This window comes from Hemicordylus capensis, chromosome 1 (genome assembly GCF_027244095.1).
Source record: "Hemicordylus capensis ecotype Gifberg chromosome 1, rHemCap1.1.pri, whole genome shotgun sequence".
Taxonomy (NCBI): Eukaryota; Metazoa; Chordata; class Lepidosauria; order Squamata; family Cordylidae; genus Hemicordylus; species Hemicordylus capensis.
In genome coordinates, this window is record NC_069657.1 from 307,976,823 (window position 1) to 307,995,513 (window position 18,691).

An 18,691-nucleotide genomic window follows, 5' to 3' on the forward strand; every position below is an offset into this window, starting at 1 on the left:
ACCATAACTTAAAGGCATTTTAAACTGGCAAGGGATAGCAAGGTTAGCAAGAGTCACCAAGAGGAATGAACAGATTGAACCACTGACCACCACTTCCATCACTAAAAAACCTTGTCAACCCTGATTGGTAAAACCACAGTTGGTGAGGGATGGCTGTATATCTCATGCACCTAGGTTATTTGACCTCTCGGCATGAGGTTTTATGAGACCAATTGTGTATCTTTTAGTTATTTTATGTTGTATATATATGCTTGCTAATAGTCAATAGTTTTAATTTTGTTTGGCTTATGGCCGCAAATAAAATGATTCTGATTCTGACCTAGGTTAACCTCATATGCACTGCAGGAGTACAGAAAATGAATGTACCGGCCTCTGGAAACTAGATAATCCAAAACAGAAACCATATTAATGTTTAATCCAATAATTAATCCAGATGAGGTTAATCATGATTAAGTCTCACTCAAATTAATGGAATTTCAGTTAATCATAACTATCTTATCTCATTTATTTCTATGGTGTTTAGTCATGACTAACTTAGTCTGGATCTTGTCCAATGTTAACAATTGATTAAAAATGTAATGATAATTTAGCAATACAATTTATCAACAAGCCATGTGTGTTGATAAATTGTGTTTAAACTTGAAAAGAACTTTGATAAATAGAACTTTGGCAAAGATTATGAAAGGAAAAAATTCTAAAAGTTAAAAAGGACCATGACAAACGAAGACTATTCCTCAGTCAACTTCAATGTACAGCAACACTTTCAATGCTGGTAACGACTACAAAACATTTACTCTCTTCAAGAGGCCCCTCGTAGTCACTAGAAGGATTTGGGACCATACAAAACTGGAATCCCGCCCCACCTTTCTGATCACTAAATCTATCTATCTATCTATCTATCTATCTATCTATCTATCTATCTAAGGTGTACCCATCGCTAATCCAATGTATGGCAGCTCTTGCGAGAGTTCGTGAGCAAGCTGCCGGCAGGGGGAGAGGAAAGTGCTGGCACTGGCGGACAGACTTGCAGGCGAGGTGGGAAACAAAACGTTGGCGGGGGGAGAAAATGGCAGCAGCAGGAGGGCAGGGGAAGAAAATAATGGGCAGGTGGGCAAGAAAATGGCAAGGGGCGGGCAGCAGAGGAGAACTAGAGGCGCAGATGCTCTGCACCCAGCCCAGCTAGTTCTATTTAAATGCATTATACAGGGCAATATGCTATGGCAGTTTTGATTCAATTCAGCCACTGCAAACTGTTGATAATTAATATTTATCTCCCTCTGCAACGGAGGAAGCTACAGTTAAGATCAATGTGGACTGAACTTGAAAACTACATAGCAGATGTCCTCCTCTCCATTCCTAATGAATATGTGGTGATGGGTGGTGATTTAAACGCTAGGCTGGGTCCTGATGACCATACTCTATATACTCAACTCAACAGAGGGCTTATCCACCAGCCCCGAGGCAGACGGGCTCCCTCTTATCCGCCTTTCAAAGGACCAAAAGTCAAATTATGTGGGTCTCTGACTGAGTCTAATGACCATCAGACTTAACATCTTCATTTTGAACGGCTTGCTTGAAAATGACCACCCCACCGAGTTCACCTATCTGGCTGGCTCCAGAATGAGCCTGATTGATTACTTTATCACCACAGGGAACCTGCTCCTTCTGGTGGAGAGATTTGAGGTTACCCTCAAATTTGACAATGATCATCTCCCCATTTCACCCCTTCTAAAGCCTTTCATTCATCAGCCCCACACAGAGAACCATTATAATCCCACCATATCCTTGGCGGGAGGAGCATATTTGCCATGCTAAATAGTCTCCACAACTGGATCAAGCGTTAAGTGAGCTACTTGCCTCTGACCACCTGCAGTGTATTCAATCATCCCTACTAATTAATGACCCTACTTGTGTGCCTTTGGAGTCCTACAATGCCCTAGTCCTGGAATTACAGCAGCTCCTCTCTAGTAAGAACTGTGAGCCACATGCACAGTGTCAACAGGCCTCCAAGCAGTGGTTTGATAAGGACTGTGTTAATGCCCCCCAAAAGCCCTTGCTATTACCTATCAAGTCTATAAATCTAGTTCTAGACTGTTGTCTGTACAGAATCTTCTTCAGCAGAAAAGACAGTACAAACTTCTGCTGGCTCGTAAGAAAAGAGATGTCATGAAAGATGCCTGGATGGGACTCATTCAGGCCATTAGATCCAAAGTTTCTGCCATGTTCTGGTGTCTTACAAAGCACTCTCCCAGCTATGGTCCAAATCACTTGGATTGTCATATTCACCCAGGGACCTGGGAGAAATAATTTCACGACCTATACAAAGACCCTGCTGTTATTTGCAGAAGCTCCACCTGTGCCATTGAGGATACTCCAGCATGGGCTCTGGTGTCAACTTCAGAGATCCACAGTCTAGTCACCCAATTAAGACCGGGGAAGGCTCCACTGGAGGCTGATAAAAATAATCTGTTGGGAGACTGATGGGCCCCTATCCTGGCATTGCTTTTCACCTATATTGACAAGAATGGCCAAATTACCAAGGACTGGGGGGTAGCAATCATTGTCCTTATATTTAAAAAGGGCAAGAAGGATGACCCCGCCAATTACAGACCCATCAGTTTGCTCAATACCATTAGCAAACTTTATGTGGAAAACGTAGGGATTGGCTGGAACAGGAAAATCTTCTTGCTGAGGAACAAGCGGGCTTCAGGGAAGGGCGCTCCACTATCGATCAGTGCCTAGTTCTACAGCACCTTATCGGGAAATACTCCTCCTGCAGTGTGACCTCTCTTTATGCTGCCTTCATTGATCTCAAGGCAGCATTCAATTCCATCTCACATGTCAAATTATGGGACAAGTTGGAAGCCTCCTCCATTGACCGGTGCCTGCTATACCTTCTTTGCACCCTGCATCTAGACACATCACTCAAGGTGGGATATAGCTCCCAAGGCCACCTCACAAGAGCTGTTACAACTCAGAAGGGCGTCAAACAAGGATGCATTTTGGCCCCACTCCTCTTCAATTTCTACATTAACTTTATGGTGGGCCAGCTCAGCAACCCAGATTTACACCCTCCAAAGCTCGCTGGGAGACACATTGCCATCCTGTTATATGCAGATGATGCAGCCATCTTCTCAAGGGCCCCCATTGGCCTTAGAAGAGCACTGCAAGGAAGACTGCCTGGAAATCAACTATCATACAACTAAAATTATGGCCTTCACCCAGAAGCCCAAGATTCACTCTTGGTGGATTGACATAATCAATTGGCATAAGATTGAGCAAGTTGCACACTTCAAATACTTGGGAGCAGTTTTTCATTCTGGCGGCTCTAGGAAAGCTCATGGAGAACACGTGGTTTTAAATGCCCAGAGAAGCTCCTCTGCCATTCTCAACTTCCTGCGGACAAGCGGAGGCCATTATGTACCCATGGCTCTTGAACTGTTCACAGCTAAGTCACTAGCTCAGCTCCTCTATGGTGCTCAATTGGGCCCCTTCCCCAATATTGCGACTCTGGAACTTGTACAATCTACATCCCTGCGGGCAGTGCTCCAAGTATCGAGATGCATCTCCAATGCCACTCTGCACCTGGAGACAGGCCTGATCAAGCTGGAGGCTAGGGTGTGGGTGGCCAATCTATGTTATTGGCTCAGACTATCCTTTTGCCCAATTGGTCTTTCCCCCCTAACCCTACATGATGATCACCAATCTAGCTGGATTCAGACAAATGAGACAAAAATAGCTACTCTGGGCTTTTCCCCCTTGACCTTGCTCAGCATGGGCTATGATCAGGCAAAAGCAACCATCAAACAGCGCATTATAGACACTGAGTGCCAAACCAATCTCAGCAGTGTCCCAAAATTTCGTATCAGTGACGAGCTTAGATATTCTGCTTCTCCAGCAACATACTTCACCCAACTGGAGGTTCCAAAGCACAGAAGGGCGTTCACTTTGGCTTGCTGTCATGGCCTCCCTTCAGCAGTGCTTGAAGGCTGTTACAGAAGGACTCCATTTGCAGAACGACTATGCCCCTGTGGCCTAGGGCAGATCAAAACTACTGAGCATGTTCTCCTCTACTGCTTGTTCTATAGAGACATGTGTGCCTCCCTCATCCTTCCATTGCTAAGCAAGTATCCAGGTCATTTGAGACAATTCTACAGCTCCTTGCTACTCTCTGACTCTAAGCCTGCCATCACATATAGTGTCGCCAGGTACTGTGTGGCTGCAATCAGCATTCATCAGCGGATGACAGGCAGTGAGTCCTATCAGCAGTGAGGCCTATCAGCATTGAATTGACTCTCGGTGACTCTGGGCAGGTCCTGCAATTGCTCACGCGCCTCCCTTTTTACTGTTCCTTATAACCTTCAATCTGGCTATTTTCCAGTTTTATTACTCAGGCTTTCATATATTTCTGTCTTCTCATGTCTTTTAACTTTATTACATCCATTTTTATCCCTCCCCCCCCCCCTTTTATGCCTTTCATGCATTTTTGACTCTTACTATTTCTCAGGCTTTTAGGCCTTCATGCTTTTGGTGTATTATCGACTATTTTAGTGTTTTTAGTCCTTTTAGTATTAATATGTATCATTTTAATATGTAATCACTTTTTATCTACTCTCACTTTTAACATGTAATCACCCTTATACTTTACGCTGGTCTGTGACCATAATAAAGAGTGATTGAATTATACAGGTGTTGCCTATTCTCATATGCAATATTCTTCACAATTCTGCTTCTCACCCTCACTGTGCCTTTGCTTTTTCTGATGTGGCTTTCCTGTATTGCAAAAAAAACAAATGTCACCCACCTCATTGTCAGCTTCTCTCAAATGTACCTGTCAGCTGTTCCTAAAATACCCCAAGAAATGGAATCTGCTCCCCTCTAGTCTGATCAGTAAAGAACATTATCCTCTCAAGCTCAAGATCTCTCCATGATACCTTCTTGTGTCTCCATCTATTACAATGACTGAATCAAATCATATGCAAAGATATATTAAAAGGATATTACTTCCATCTTAGTCCTTGACCCTACTTCTGAATTTACTATTCAGTATAATGATTAAGATCACAACTAACATATAGGTCACGTGCATGATAGATGGCTTGGTATGACTGTCCACCCAGTCTCCATTAATAAGAAATTCAACAATACCAGATTAATTGTGATAATTCATATCCTAAGATACTTTAGCAAATCTGCTTGACAAAATCTTCAAGAGAGCAGAGAGGAGATTGTCGTTAGCTAGCACTAGGCTTCTCTCCTAAGCATAGGTCTTAAAAATATAAGTGGCCTCAATTTACTTTTTAAAGTCCATCAATGCTCCAGCGTTGCACTTTCACTATATTCAGTCAATATAAATAGCTGTGGTCTTTAGGAACAAAATAGGAACAGATTTTCTACTCAGTTTCCCTACAAAACACCATGTCCCTCCAAAAACACCATTAAGCAAAGAGTATCAGCAGGCAGTTCATTCAGTCGTCCCCGGCAGCTCCCAGGTCTTTGCCTGGGTTTTTAACTCTAGGGCAAAGACGCTGAGGGGAAGAGGCCCCAGCCTGTGAGGCCAGTACTGTCTAGACAAGATGGGGTAATGGAGCCCAACACGACATGACCCATTAGCCAGACCCAGGGGCGGAGCTGTAATAGTGCTAACAGGTTCCAAAAAAACCTGTCAGGCCCTTCATTGGGAAGCTGCTGAGCCACCAGGAGGAGTCACAGAGCTCCCCCACTCCCTGAGGCCGGGGCTCCCACGGCTGCTGCCACCATCTGCCTTCAGCTTGCACCAGGCCGATGGAAGAAGGATGGACACAGCGGGGCGAGCAGACACTACCGCCTCCTTTGGCCACGCTCACCAGGGTGTGTTCATCCATTTTCCATCTCTGCCGAGCCCAGGAGGTGGCTGGTGGAAGCTGCAGGTGGCTAGTGCCACAGATGCCCTTGCCTGGGGGAGGGGGGAGGGTGTGTGCGTGCACACCACTGTGGGAGGGCTGCCCATGTTCTGAACATGGGCTGCTCTCCCCTTGCTACGGCCCTGGCCAGACCCCATCTTCTTCCAGAACTAGTCTATGTTCCAATGTCATGGAGTATCTACTTCCACTGGGAGCTAATGTGAGATAGTAGCCAAGACTGTGAGATCGGAAACTTCTCTTCCAAATTTGACCACAGCAGCAATCACCCTTGTTGGCCTTAGGCAAGTCAGCCCCACATCTGCAACACAAGAGATACTACTACTAGCCTACCCAACAGGGCAGCTGTGGAGACTATTGAGATGACGTGTCATAAACTGCTGATTATTGCTATCATATACCACTGTCCCCATCCACAGCAATCCTCCAGATTCACAGCCCTATTTTCCTTTGCCCATATAAACAATAGAAATTTAGGTATAAGAGTTCTGGTTTGTAGCCTTCTTTCTGATGGAACAATGATCGAATGCAGGTATACAATGGCAACTATATTCTTGAATGCAAGAACAGAATATTCCCACTCAGCCAGCAGTATTTTCCCCGTAAAATAAATATCCATTATGAGCACAAACAATACCTGAAGAGTTCAGGAAACACTTGGTGTCTCAGGCTTGCAGTGGGAAAATAAAGTTTCCTTTCAGGCCAGTTCAGTGCGCTCAACTCTACTGGGTCTTAAGCATTTCAACTCTATTCTCTTTGCAGGAACGAGTATGATTCCGATTTTATGTGGGATCCTTTCCCCCACTGAGTGGCATAAGCTCTTCATAAGAACCCATGATTTGGCATAGTTCAGAAGACATGGGTTGAATGACTTAGTTATTGTATATTCTCTACATTAATATGTAGCACAGATTTTCCTTTCCTTGAATGAATCTGGGAGGGCGCGGCGTTCAAATTAGTACTTCGTAAAGAGGACATGTACATAATTAGTACTTAATAAAGAGGACAAAGCTTATTGCAGGGATCAGATGTGCTCTTGTAGTGCATCCTGTACAGTCAATAGAGCTGATGCAGGCTGTGACAGTTCCCAACTGGGAGAACTGGCAGCGACCCAGTCACATACATTCATCAATATTCATATGTCATGAGGAATGTTCTCTTAGAACTATGTAGCAGGATGGGATCAAAACAGAGCTAAGTCTTCCAGAAAATACAAGTAGTCATGTGTGGAGGGTCTGATTGATTCAAGGACTTATAAGTGTAATATTATCATTGACAGTTTTTATCCCACATGTTCTGGGTTAGGAAGGCACAATGTTCAAAGGTTTAAAAGGCACATACAGCCATGGTTAGGACACTTACGCCACACTGATTTCAATGGGATAAATGTAAGATAGGTTTACTTTTTTTAACAGCAATAGTCATATAGATCTAAGCACAAAAATCCAGATGTAAGCTCTTCCCCAAAGTCCAGTTCCTAGATTATATCTTTCCTACTTGTTTTCCTCTGAGAATATTGGCGCTATGCATTGGCTGGGTTTTCTTACTTAATATCATTTTAAAATATTTGTTCCTGTTGTTATATATTTTTAAATGCTAACGGGAGGCTTTTCAACAGAACATGTTGAGTGTTACACAAGTACCATGAGAAATGCTTTGTCATGAAGTGTGGAAAGACCCATGTGATCACACCAACACTGTGGAGTGGACTCACAGAAAAGTGACTGTTGAAGACCCAGTGTGGTTTATCTGCTGCGTCCCCTAGGAATCTGTTTTGTTAATCGTGTCACAGATGCTTGAGTACACATCTGAAGTTGCCAGGAGCATTTTGGCTTCCTCAAACATATGTTGCTGTGCTATATGAGGGATGTTTTCTGATTACAGATTGGATGCCTTATCTAAGAAGGAGAAGAGCTGCTGTGCCCAGTGCAATCTGGTAAAAGCCCAATGTGGTTGGTGATCAGTGTGGAGACAAGCAGCAAATTCTGCAACAGGTGGAAGAGTTCTCACAGAGTATTGCTCCAACATTGTACCAGAGTATCAGCTCTTAACTGAGCCCTTAAGTACCAGAGCTGGTCCTCACCCTCGGCCGTTGTAGCAAGATGAAAAGCATCACTAGATGCCTGCTGGTTATGTTGTGCTTCCTGGGAGGAACCAGGAACTAGTTAAAAGCAACACCCTCTTCCCAAGAACAGAGTAGGCGCAGATTGAGGAAGCTCCATAAAGCCTTGACTTAAAACAGGCCTTGGCCATTTTTCTTTCAATCTAGGAGCCAGCCCACAAATTTGGGAACCAGACAATGGACACTTGACAAAATTACTGGACTTATTGATGACATTGGTTAAATTTGGACATAATGTGAAACTGGAGTTAAAGGGAGCAGAAGTTGGAACTCCATTACATCCAGATGTGTGCAACCGTGGTTTTGCGGCAAATGTGACTGGCGGTTTGCCTCACCAAATTCTGTTCACCACTGAAACCAGAAGTTTGGCTGCCTCAGCATTACATCCAGTTGCGGATGGCACCATAACCGTGGTTCTGTGCGATTTCTGGATCCACAATTATAGAGATGGTGATGCAGACCCACCCGGGATTGCCCCTGCTCCATGCTTCTTGCTCCAGCACTTCTTGCTGTCCACCTCTCCAAGCACTTGCCCCAGCCCTCCTCTCTCCGATCCAACAAAGCAGTTGCCCATCAACACTGTGTCCAAGCCCAAGCTTGTCAGCAAAGTCATACAGGGGCATGCCTTCTTCTCACTCGGTCCCTTGCTACCCCTTCCCCCCGGCAAGCAGAGGGAAGGGGCATGGGATGACAGGACGGGCAACAATAAGTGCTTTTCTCCCCCCAAATGAAGCAACATAGATGTATGTTCACAACCACTCCAGGTGACAACATAAGCAGGGCACCCCATTAGAGAGCTGGGATGGAAACATATGGCTGGGTGGGGATACCCAGGAGAAGAACCGTCTGTGGGGTGTCAAACCAAATTGCTAATATTGTGCGATGACATCCCCTTCTCCCATGGACCACTCTCTCACTAGAGGGTCTGGCAATGGGGGCTGGATGGCAGATGCCGCCCAGATAGGTTGCTCTATAAAGGAAAGCCACAGGGATGGGTACCCCGGCAACTGCTCTCCCTGTCTTGGCGATTGCCAGCAAGAAGCTGTAAAAGAGTGGCCTCTACCAGCCCATTGGCCCATTTGGACATGCTTGTGCCCTGAAATGGCAATCCCACTCTCCTGGGGTTGCTGGAAATCATGGCACCCCTCTCCCATGATTCCCCATGGCAGCAGATCTGCATACTGCACAACGCTGGTCTGAACTCCAGAATTTTGAATGAAAGTAAAGATCTGTCCCCACACCCAGTGTACCCAGTCCGCACGCGCAGAGAGGCTCTGACACATTGGGCATCAAAATCCCCTTTGGGTCCGTGCAAGTCTTCCCAGGAGAGAAGCAGGTTGCAGGGCAAAAGTTCTATCGTTCACCAGAGAGAGTGGGGGCCTCATGCAAGCGGGGCCTCCTTTGTTGGGTTAGCTCAACTTCTGAGTGTGCAGTCCAATGGAAGTCTGAGGGTGTTTCACTCTAAGGTCCTCCTCAGTAGACTGGCCATCTCATGAGAGTGCAAGTCCTCTGGTAGCAAGCCACCAGGCGAGCAGGTATACGGTTTGGTCCCCCCCCCCCAATCATGCTTGTGAGGAACAGTTTTGTTTCAAGACTCTTAGGAGGGTGGCGGTGCTATTGCTGTCAGAAGCAGCACTGGCATGGCTTGGCATTTGAAGGGGCTTAAATGCCCTTTCCATGCCGAAAGTGGTTGGACCATTCTAAAAAGGCACGTTGATGCTTAGCAAGGCCTTTTTAAGATCATGACCAATGGCAACCACTCCTGTGACATCATCATCATCATCATCATCATCATCATCATCATCATCATCATCATCATTTTGACATGTTGATGCCTTATTTAGACATGCTGATGCCTTGCCCACCATCTGGCGACACCAGCGCTACGGAGCTTGCTGGGATGCAGCCTCAGAGAACCAGGAAGAGGGAAGGGCTCCCCTGTCCTGAAACCTGAGATTACTGGGTTGTGGTTGGACTAACATCTGCGATGCTATCACAGTTTGAAAAATTAACCACAGGTCTCCCAAACTCTGGTTTCACATTATGTGTGAATGCAGCCATTGTGTGTGGTGCTGGTGGTGTAAATTGGCCTTGTTTTATCCCCTTTACAACTAGCATACTTAGAATAGAAACAGGGCTGCCTTGGGCAAATAAAGATTTTATCAAATAACTCTCCCTCTAAATATCCTAGTCCAGGCACTGTAACTTTCTAGTGTCATAGCTCCCTGGTGCCTAGGATTTGTCAAGCCCTGCTTTAAATAAAACTTAAAGTTGGCTTGGAAGGCACGGAACCTGCTTGATGCTGTAAGCAAGCAGTGAGGCTCTTCACACGATCAGTGTGAAGAGCCGTAAGAAGGTTTGCAGGGAGAGTGGGCTTGACCTGCTCTCTCCACAGATTATCTGAAGGCAGCCCTGGGTGGTCGGACATGGAGCCAGTGGGAGCTGCAGGGATTGGGGGCCGTATGGCCCCTGGAAGTTCCAGGATGCCCTGCATGAGCACGTGGGGCATCCTGGAGAGACCCCTGAGCCTGGGAGGCTGCTTGCAGCCTCCTGGTCGGGGGTCTACTCATGTGTCACCACTTGCCGCGGCAACACACAAGCAAAAAGATGAGGTTAATGGAGCACTCGCTCCGTTAACCTCATCTAAGGAGAGGGGTATTTAGCGAGGTTTGCTGCTGGGAGCTGCACTGTTCCCGTTGCAGCACACGATCACCCCAAAGTGGGCTAGGCTCCCTTAGCCTGCTTTTGGGCGATTGTGAGAATAGCCTCAGTGAGTTACCCATGCCCCGACTACCCATACCTGCTCCTTACCTGAGAGCTGAAAAGTTCTTAACAGGGCAAAGCTCTGGATTGGAGTCTTGTGCACAAGTGCCTTAGAGTCAACTTTAGATTTGCCTTCTTATTAGGTCAAGCAGGACCTAATCAAGAGTGAGGATCCTTGATGGGTGTGTGTAGTGGCAAGGAGAGGGCTCAGACTCTTCAGTTGAGAAGTCCAAGTGGCTGGCCTTAGATTGTGCCTTCACTGGGCTCAGGGAAAGCAGAGGTTGCCGAGGCATGTGGCCCAAGTGCTGAATGCATTTGGAAAAGAATCCAAGGACTCCGGCTCGGACTGGCCCACAGGGCAACAGGGCATATTCCTGGTGCGCTCCACCTCACTCGGCAGCAGTGAATACTCCCACCCTTAATTACCCATTCTGCTCAAAACCTAGTGCCCTCCCCACCCCACATACATCCCACCGCCCTCTCAGTGCCCCCAGTCCAGCCCTGCAAGGACTGGGACTCCAGGACAGACCCTCAGACTTTGTGAAAAGGGTCAGACTAGAGCCCATGGGAGAAGACTGGACCTTCGAAAGGAAGTCCAGAGGCAAGTATTCTACGTGAACTCTGGAAGGGCTCAAAATCAATGGTTGATTGTGTTAATTGTATAACAAACAATAACTAAATCTGGCTCTGTTGGATATTTGTGTAAAAATGCAAGCCGTATGAGGAATAAACAAGAGGAATGTGCTGGTTTGGCACAAAGAAAGGATTATGACTTGCGCTGCTTTGAATTCTTCCTCCCCTCTGCCCCTGATTAAGTCTGCTTAGAATTCAGCTAAAGTGGAACCATGAATGGAGTTGATGTAAAGAGGGAAAGATATTGCAAGAATGCAGGTTTCATTACAATAAAGATTGTTTGTTGTAGAAGCATGAACACATCCGGGTGCCTTTGTCAACATGGCTAATAAACATCTTCTCCAAAACAAAACACATTTCTACTCCACTGGCATTAGCACAGTGAAGAACTCACATGAACAAACAAAAAGTTTTCAGTAACTTTATACAAATGTAAAAACATTTCATACAAACAGTGCTGCAAACTCATGATTCAGATAAACTAACCAACCAGCTGTTACTGCAGTAGCATAGGAGACCAGGTGCATATTTTATTTATTTGTTAAAATACTCTGTCCCAGATTTTGGCCCCAGTGATCCCCCAAGACAACCTACAATAAAAACAGTTAAAACCTAAAATTGAACAATTAAGCATCAAATAAAACATTTTTAAAAGAAACAAATGCCCCTGCTAACTTGGCAAAGAGGCACCTTTCAACGTGGTGATTCTCCTTTTTTAGCAGGGGGAGAGTAACTGGCCCTATCCACCCCCAGCACAGTACCTCCAGTGACTGTTGCTGGTGTCTATCTTATGTTTCTTTTTAGATTGTGAGCCCTTTGGGGACAGGGACCCATCTTATCTTATTTATTTAATATTTCTCTGTGTAAACCGCCCTGAGCCATTTTTGGAAGGGCGGTATAGAAATCAAATAAAAAAATAAAAAATATAAAAATATATAAAAGCCATGAAACATACGTCAGCAACCAAGAATCACAAGCCACAGAACAAGGCTCATAAAAGGAGATAAATCAAAGGAAACCAAAAGCACAGTGAAACAAAAAAGATTTCTGCTGACTCAAATGCCAGTCAAGAAGGGACCAAGAAGGTCTCTCAGGCTTATACAAGAAGTTCTACAACTTGGGTGCCACAACTGAGAAGACCTTGTTCCATGACCCTGTCAACCAAACCTCTGAGGCAGGGTTGTCAACTGTGATTGGAGCTACGCCTGGAGATTTTTTCTCCACCATATTTTTCACATTATCAAGCCATTACAATCACCAGGATTGCTTTCAGTAGCCAACAGGAAATTGATGTAGGTTCGTGGAGACTCTCGGCCAGTCTTGGGGGGCCGGCAACCCTTCTCAGATAGCAGTGGAATGCAGAACAGGACCTTTACTATTGACTGCAGAGGGCGGGCAGGCGGGCTCCTCTAGCAAAAGGTGATCCTTCATAACCCTTGGACTTCAGCTATCAGGGCTTCATAGGTGATATTATCACACTTTGAAATCATGATAGAGAGTGAAGAGGGAGCCAGCAAAGTTTAATGGAGTGACATGCTCCAACCTGTAGGCCCCTTTTGCACCAGCTGAAGAGCATCTGAAAAGAGTACCTGAGCTCTTTTCCAAAGCAGCCCCCGCCCCCATGCAGAGAGCAGTGCAGGATTTCATCTGGATATGTAGGCATGTGTGACAGTAGCCAAATCTGCCTTTCCCAGGTAAGGACACAACTGATGCATCAGCTGAAGTGGTGCAAAAGCGCTCTTGGCCACAGCTGCCAACTACTTATCCAGGAGCAAAGTTGAGTCCAAGTGCATGTTCAAACAGACTCACATCTTTACAGGATATGAGACTATTCTGGCTCCAGCAATTTTTAGGGCTGGTGCTTTCCCCAGACAGTGTCAACTGGCACAACTCTCTCGTTGAAGAAAATTCTTTATTAAACCAAGTGTGTTGGTACATTCATGTAATAAAGCTGATATTTATCTAAATGATGGAAGGTTGCAAGTTAGCATCTTAAATCTGCAATCAATAGGAAACTATTAGTCCAAAATAATGAATCTGCAGTAGAAGGTGAGGTTTCAAGGAATCCAAGAGTAGTTATGTGCTGAAAACATCTTTGTATACCTTCCTAAGCTGGAGCTCTTCAACTGAGGTTCTGGAGGGAAAAACCTCCTCTTAGACAAAGACAGTCAAGATCAATTGATAATAGAAGCACTTCCAGAAACATGCTTATAAATCAGGTTACAGTAAGACCGGGCTAAATGATAACTGATTCCAAGAAAAAACAGAACTGTTAGGTCACTCAATAGCAACACATACTATCTTAATAATAACATAATGCCCTATTTGGAGGTGGAACAGAGACTACCACTAAATGGCATCAACTTTCCTGTAAGTCTAGTGTCTTGGTGGTGACTGAAAAGAAAGAAGCAAATTCCTAAAAGGACCAATGGAAAGAAACTCACAAGGGTGAAATGAGATCTTACATCCAGGATGACAGAGGCAAATACAAAGAAACCCAAGTCCATGTTGTTTTCATTAGAGAATGAAGAACATTTTGCAGAATTCTTTAAAGCAATGAATTTTTGTCTCCACTGCAAGTATGTGAATGCTCTGGCTATTTATTTAATATTTTGTTGTTGTTATGGGCAATAGTTCTTCAATGCACAATAATTAGCAACATATGCACTTTTAATTACATGACTTCTACATTGGTTTCACAGAGATCAGAAAGAAATCTTTCAAGGGAACCTCTGAGCCATCTTTGGAACGGCAGTATATAAATCAAATCAGTTCAAATCAATCAATAAACAATCCAGTTGCTAAAACTTGTGAGGAGACAGGCCAAATTAGGTAATGTTATGACATCAGCAATACTTATAGAACCCGATAAAGAGAGAGGTTGGTCTGAAGAGATAGGTACCTAGCATAGAGACTCATATCTCATAGAGAGCTTCGGCTATAGAGCGGTATATAAATGTAAGTGCTATTGCTATTGCTATATCAATCAGACAAGTTGCCCTTGCCTAGCACCGCATTACTGTTAACCGGCTTAATAGTACTTACATTTATATACCGCTCCATAGCCGGAGCTCTCTAAGCGGTTTACAATGATTTAGCATATTGCCCCCAACATTCTGGGTACTCATTTTACCGACCTCGGAAGGATGGAAGGCTGAGTCAACCTTGAGCCCCTGGTCAGGATCGAACTTGTAACCTGGTTAGAGGGCAGCAGTTTTACCACTGTGCCACCAGGGGCTCTTAAGCTGCAGTGGCACATGTAATGAATCCTTGATTTCATCTCTTTCTTTTAGTTATATGGCCAATCAATTCTGCTGCTTTTCTAGAGCAGGGGTTCCCAACCTTTGGTACTCCAGATGCTGATGGACTACAATTCCCATCACCCCCAGCTACAATTTATTGTAGTGCAGCAACATCTGGAGTATCAAAGGTTGGGAACCCCTGTGCTAGAGCATCATGTGTGGGAAGCTGAAGTGTCCACCAGTAATATGTTTGGTCCCCTATTGATCTCTGAGTGCACCGAATTAGGGAATTCAGACAGATTCACCTTCTGCTTCCCACAGATCAACAGAGGCACTGTTTATATGTTGTGATTACAGCATAGTAGTGCTGAAAACCACTTCCCCATAGTCTGTCTCTACATTGCATAGGTAATGTAGGGAAGTCCAGGTCACGTGAGATCTGACTAATACTGCTGTTGCTTCCCATACTAACCAGCAACCTCCCATCTGGCTGCTGATGCAGAAAATATACGGTAACGTACATGATTAGGACTATCCTGATTATTTGAGTCACCATACATTGCAGAAGTGAAAGGGGATGATGGATAACAGAAAGCTCCTTCCACATAGCCCCTTATTATCATTTCCTTGTTTCCCAAGGCGTTCCATTCATCTTAGCAAATAGCTCTTGAAGTTCAAATTCAAAGGAAACAACTGTATTAGTTTTGGTCCAAATTTGTGCCATCATCTGTCAGCAGGGATGTGGCTGGCAAGTTACCAGACAGATTAGCTAGCCTAAGCAAGTTTTACTTTGCTCTGGAAACATCTAGTCCTCAGTATTAGGACACATTTGCCATTTCTCTATTGTTAGTGTAAAAATTAACTTTGTTTACTGTAAGCAAAGTGCATCATGAATTTGTTAACTGCACTGTTTTTGCTTCAGCAGTTTTTAATGGTTGTTGTTACTCCTTCCATAATAGTGTCCTTTCTTGATCCAAGATGGCAAGAACTTGCTGATGTCATCTTATGCAGTAAACACCGCATCCTGTTAATATGCACAGCTGTTGGCTCTTGTTTCCAGTTCTGTTGCCCTGTCCTCCAGCTTTCCTATCAAAATGATCTGCATACCAAACCTTAATTCTAATCCTCTGTTCTTCCCCCTTGAATCAGGACTTGGAACCAACAATTACTCGCTGTGGCATTTTTAATGAGTTTTTGAGTAGACAAAATCTCTCATATTCGAGCCAACTTAGATTCAAACTCCACAATTGTTACAGTGTCTGATGAGGAGGTGTCCAGCAGCTCCTCTTATGTGGTGACCCTGGATCAGTTTCAGTTTGTGACTCCTGAGGATGTGGACAAGTTGCTTGGAATGGTGCAGCCTACCACCTGCCCTCTTGATCCTTGTCCAACATGGCTTATACTATCAGGTATAGTAGGCCTATAGTAGGCCTACAATATTGTAGTAGGAGGCCTGTTGTAGGCCTACAAAAAGGGCTATTGTAGAGGGCCTGGTAGAGATTATCAATTCTTCTCTGTGGAAGGGCAGGATGCCTACTTGTCTCAAGGAGGCAATCATTAGACTGCTTCTGAAGAAGCCTGCCTTCGATCCCTTGGAGTTAAGCAACTTACAGGCCTGTCTCCAACAGTTGGTGGCCTCCCAGCTCCAGGAAGTCTTGGAGGGAACTGATTACTTAGACCCACTGCACACTGGCTTTCGGGTGGGCTATGGGGTGGAGACTGCCTTGGTTGGCCTGATGGATGATCTCCAATTGGGAATTGACAGAGGGAGTGTGACTCTGTTGGTCCTTTCGGATCTCTTGGCAGCCTTCGATACTATTGGTCATAGTATCCTTCTGGAACATCTGAGTGGATTGGGGGTGGGAGGCACTGCCTTGCAGTGGTTCCGCTCCTACCTCACGGGCAGATTCCAGATGGTGTATCTTGCAGACTGTTGTTCTTCAAAATCTGAACTTTCATATGGTGTCCCTCAGGGCTCCATGTTGTCTCCGATGTTGTTTAACATCTACATGAAACTGCTGGGAGAGATTATCAGGAGATGTGTTGCAGGGTGTTATCAGTATGCTGATGACACCCAAATCTATTTCTCCATGTCAACCTCATCGGGAGAAGGCATAACCTCCCTAAATGCCTGCCTAGAGAGAGTGATGGGCTGGATGAGGGATAACAAACTGAGGCTGAATCCAGATAAGACAAAGGTAGTTATTGTGTAGGGTTGGAACTTGGAAGATGATTTTGATCTTCCAGTTCTGGATGGCGTCACACTCCCCCAGAAGGAACAGGTACACAGTCTGAGGATGAGGATGCTTCTGGATCTGAACCTCTCCCTGGTGTCCCACGTTGAAGCGGTGGCCAGAGGTGCTTTCTATCAGCTTCGGTTGATACGCCAGCTGAGTCCATTTTTGAGATGAACTACCTCAGAACAGTGGTACATATGAGGTAACCTTGATACTTGACTTCTGCAATGTGCTCTATGTGGGGCTGCCTTTGTATGTAATCTAGAAACTGCAGTTGGTCCAGAATGCAGCAGCCAGGTTAGTCTCTGGGTCACCTTGGAGAGACCATATTACTCCTGTGTTGAAAGAGCTACACTGGCTGCCAGTAAGCTTTCGGGCAAAACTATAAGGTGATGGGGGTGATTCAATTTGAGTACAAATTGAATCAAAAAAATTGATTCATGCACATCCCTAGCTAACATAATTTTGTTAACTCCACCAACAACCATCTTCTCCCCAGGGGCATAGGATATGCCTCTACCAATTTTTATGTCACCACCAGGCACTCTGTCGGAGTCAGCGCCTGCCATGTTGAGGAGAGGGAATGGCAAGGCCAGGGTGATGAAGGCAAAGGAGAGCCAAAGGCTTTTACCTCAATGCACACAACCACACCTTCCTGCTCACTCTAGTGAACAAACTTGAGCTGGAAGTTTGTATAGGGATGATGCAATAGCTCAAGTTGTGCTTTGGCCAATTACTGCTCACAGGATACTTCCTTGCTAGCCTGCCTGGTTTTGCTGTAGGTCCTTCAGCATCCATGTTTGGTGATGGAACACCTCAGGGCCTGCAACAGATTTGAGTTCTCACACACAACACAGCACAACAGGTGCGGCTGATGCTACCACAGCCACTTTCCTATAAGCAAATGTGTGTGATAGCCACTTTTTATAGCAGGGCTGCTCAACTTCGGCCCTCCTGCAGGTGTTGGCCTACAACTCCCACAATCCCTGGCTACTGGCCACTGTGGCTGGGGATTTTGGGAGTTATAGTCCAAAAACAGCTGAGGGCCAAAATTGAGCCTGGTTTATAGGGTATGGTTTCCGCCCCTCAGCAACTTCAGCCAGCAATCTGATTACAGGGTCACTGATTCAATGTGGGGCACTTTCAAATGAACAACTCCTGGTATGAAAAATGAGGTGGTACTATCTAACATGAGGGCTGCATCACTTCTGTGAAGCATCTTTGACTCAGGCTTTACCGCAGATCACTGGACATCATGATCCATGTGGACTTCTTCACATTATACTGATGCTTTCTGTGGCTGTATGGTTTGCCATCCATTCATCGATGCAACTGTTGTGTGTGTTGTTGTGCCGTCGAATCAGTGTCAACTCCTGGCGACCACAGAGCAATGTGGTTTTCTTTGAAGGAATACAGGAAGGGTTTACCTATGAAACAGACAGCAGCTGATACTGTCCCATGTATAAGTGTTTTCAAACGCAAGCAGTGTTTTCCATGGATTAAGGGATGATAAAACAGAGACAAAACACAGTGTATAAGATAGCTCAACCTATAGCCTGAAGGTGTGATGTTATGCTTTCTAATGAACTGCAAACACAAGTGTGTGGGCTTTCAAAAGTGTGTGGGCTTTCAGTAAGCTTGTTGTGCTTATTAGCTTGTCTTACTGGGCTGTGATAAAAACTGCAGAGCTAGACTGCAAGAGCATGATCCATTACAGAATTAAGCATACTTGTGATGATTTCAGGCTATTTATGCAGAAACTGGCTTTAAAAAATAAATAATTATTATTATTAT

The 18,691-nt window shown here is 44.9% G+C and overlaps 1 protein-coding gene across 2 annotated transcripts in view; it reads right to left on the minus strand.

The window, feature by feature from the left end:
• The window catches only part of FILIP1 (filamin A interacting protein 1), a 129,978-nt gene that overhangs the window by 63,528 nt on the left and 47,759 nt on the right, over window positions 1-18,691 (minus strand). The gene's annotated exons all lie outside the window — the stretch shown is intronic.